This window comes from Onychostruthus taczanowskii, unplaced genomic scaffold (genome assembly GCF_017590055.1).
Source record: "Onychostruthus taczanowskii isolate IOZ18803 unplaced genomic scaffold, ASM1759005v1 scaffold56, whole genome shotgun sequence".
NCBI classification, from domain to species: Eukaryota; Metazoa; Chordata; class Aves; order Passeriformes; family Passeridae; genus Onychostruthus; species Onychostruthus taczanowskii.
In genome coordinates this window covers 1,652,311-1,655,422 of record NW_024503235.1, presented here as the reverse complement: position 1 = coordinate 1,655,422, position 3,112 = coordinate 1,652,311, and positions in this window count along the sequence as shown.

Genomic DNA, 3,112 nt, shown 5'->3' with positions numbered 1-3,112 from the left:
GGCCCGTGACGGGGCTGGGGCTGCGCTGGGCCCGGTCCGGCCGGAGACACCGAGAGCCCGCGCGCCGCCACACGGCTCCTCGCGCACAGGCCGCGCCCCCCCCTCCCGCCCGCGGCCCCGTGGTACGGCCCGCCCCTCGCACCCACGGCCGGCAACAGTGGTACGGTCCGCCCACACGCGCCCACGCCCCGGGGCAGCGCGCTGGGCGCGTCCATTCGAGGAGTGGGGGGGGAGGGGGAAAGAGCAGGGAATGGAGGGCTGCGTGAGGACCTCGCAGCACTTTTCAGTGTCTGGAGTGGCCTCCAGGGAAAGCGGAGGGATCCTCGTCACGAGCTGCAGTGACAAGATAGGGAACAACAGAGATTAGGTACGAGGAGGAAATTCTTCCTTGTGAGCGTGGCGAGGCACTGGCACAGGGTGTGGAATGCCCCGAGCCTGGAATTGCTCGAAGCCAGGTTAGATAATACCTTGAGCAACCCGCTCCACGCAGCGAAGAACAGCTCCTTCCATCCCGCTGCTTTTACAGCAACCCCCCCCTTATATCCATGGTACAGGCCTTCCCCCCCGCCTTTGGGCATTGGTATAGCCCGGAGGCGGCTCGCCCTGACCGTCCCCAGTCACCCTTGGTACCTCCCGGACCCCCCCGCAGCCCTCCCACACTTGGACCGGCCCGCTGGCCGCACGTGCACGCGGAGCCTTCCACGCCAGCATCCCCCCCTCTCCCGGCAGCGCAGTGGTACAGCCCGCTCCTCCCCACTGCGGTCAGTGGATCGGTCCTCGCGGGGGTTCCCACGGCTTCCGCTTCCCTGAGCCTGAGGCGGGACCGGGAACTGGAACCGGGATTGGGGAGCAGGTTCCTGGGTCAGGAACACACGGGCTGCCTCCAGCCCCGTCCCCCGTGGGAGCGCCAGCCCACGGTGGAATCAAGGAGCCCTGGATCCGCTTCCCCGCTGCGTTCCGTGGCTGGGAGCGGGATCCCGGCCGGACACCCCTGCGACCTGGCTGGGCGTGACGGTGCTTATCAACGCCCGCTTCCCAATCCCAGCTGGAAAAGGGAGGCGGTTCCCGTCACAGTCCTGCTGGGGTTGTGCCGGAGCTCGCTCAGAGCCGCCGGCCCCAGCTGGGGCCACCAAGTGCCAGGTGGAGCCAGCGCGGTGTCCCCAGCCTCGGGTGGCATCTCACAGCTCAGGGAGAGGTGGGTGAATGAGGATCCCTTGTTTCCAGCGCAGGCTGGAGGAGATGTGCGATTTCCCCAATTGTGAAGCTCTTGTCTTCCCATTTCACGTGCTCTGACTGTGGAGTTATTAATAGAGGGCCGTGTTTTGTACCAGTTTAAGCTGCTGCAGCGCCTGGAGTGTGTCTGTGCTGGTGAAGTGCTGCCTCCACACGCAATAACAGAAACCCCTGCAAAAAAAGCCTTTTTTGCATTTATAGAATACCTCAAGTTGGAAGGGACCCATAGGGGCGACCAAGTCCGACTCCTTGCCCAACCCCATCAACAAAGAAACCCGAAGAATCATCAATGAAAGGGCAAAACTGAGGGTGAGAAAAAAAGAACCAGCAAACCTTTGTCCCTCAAAATACACAGAGAAGCTGCTCAGTGCCACTTTGCTGGGTTTAATGGCTCTGCAAAGTCATAACTGGAGTCACATAAACTCTGATAATCACAGACCTTAGGGCTCTTTTCTTTCTTTCTTTCTTCAGCACTGTGTGACACCACCTGATAAGAGCAGCTCCGTCCTTCAGGGACACCGAGGGCTCGTCCCCAGAGCGGGCTGTGCCCCACAGGACCGTGAGGGCTTCGCTCCCACAGGGCACTGCTGGACTCTGGAGGCCCAGGGGACACGCTGAGCCCTCACAGCACTACCCCTGTACCTCAGGGCAGCGCTGTGAGCCGGACAGGCCAAAGTCTCGGTGCCATGGCCCGGTGCCGGTGCCGGTTCCCCCTCAGCCCCTTCCCGCGCCTGACCGCCGCCGCCTGGCGGGAACTCGGAGCGCGCATGCGCAGAGCCGCCGGTTCGAGTCCTGCAGTCGACGGTTCGCGTGTGGCCGCGGGTTCGAATCCCGCCCGCGCTCCTCATGCCATCATCGGTCCTCTCACAACTTCGATTTTATATATTCTGTTTACTCTTTACTGCGTTCAGTTCTGGGCCCCTCAAAGGCTCGTGAAAGGTCTAAGAAAATGCCTTGTCAGGAGCGGCTGGGGGAGCTGGGTTTAATCTTAAGAGGAGGCTTAAGGGGAACCTCATCGCTCTCCACAAGCGCCTGCCAAAACCAGGCGCAAAATGCCAGGAGCTGTGGATGAGGTGGGGCCGGTCTTTTTTACTGTGTGAAGAGTGACCTTACTGAGAGGAAACGGCCTCAAGCTGAGACAGGGCAGATTCACAGCAGATATTAAGATTTCTTTTGCCGTCCGGGCGGCCAGACATTGGGAGGGGCTGCTTGGGGAGGCGACGGAGTCACCGCATTTAGCGGCGCTACGTGACGCTGCTGAGGGATTCCGGCAGCGCCGCGCTGACTGGATGAGCTGTCCTCTTCCCACATGCACGATTCCCTGCCTCCATCGCCCCCCGCTCCCACGGCTCCCCTCACGCCGCCGCTTCCAACACCGGCACCGCGCCATTCCACCAGGCGCATGCGCGGAGCGCTCCCGCGGCGGATCCCCCCTCACACACACCACACACACACGCAGAGACACACAAACCACACAGACACAGACAGACAGACACACACACCACACAGACACACACCATACAGACAGACACACACACAGAGACACACAAACCACATAGACAGACACACACACCACACAGACAAACCACACAGACAGACAGACAGACACACACTCCGGTCACACACCACACAGACACACACCATACAGACAGACACACAGACAGACAGACAGACACACCACACAGACAGACAGACACACACACACACCCCGGGAGGGGGCGGAGCTTCCGGCGCGGCACTTCCGGCCCGGCCGCTGCGCGGGCGGTGTGGCCGCTGCGCTCCCGCCGCCGTCCCCGGCCCGGCCCCGCTTCCCCTCCCCGGGCACCGCCTCATGCAGCGCCGCGACGACCCCGCCGGTCGTTTGTCTCGAGGACAGGGC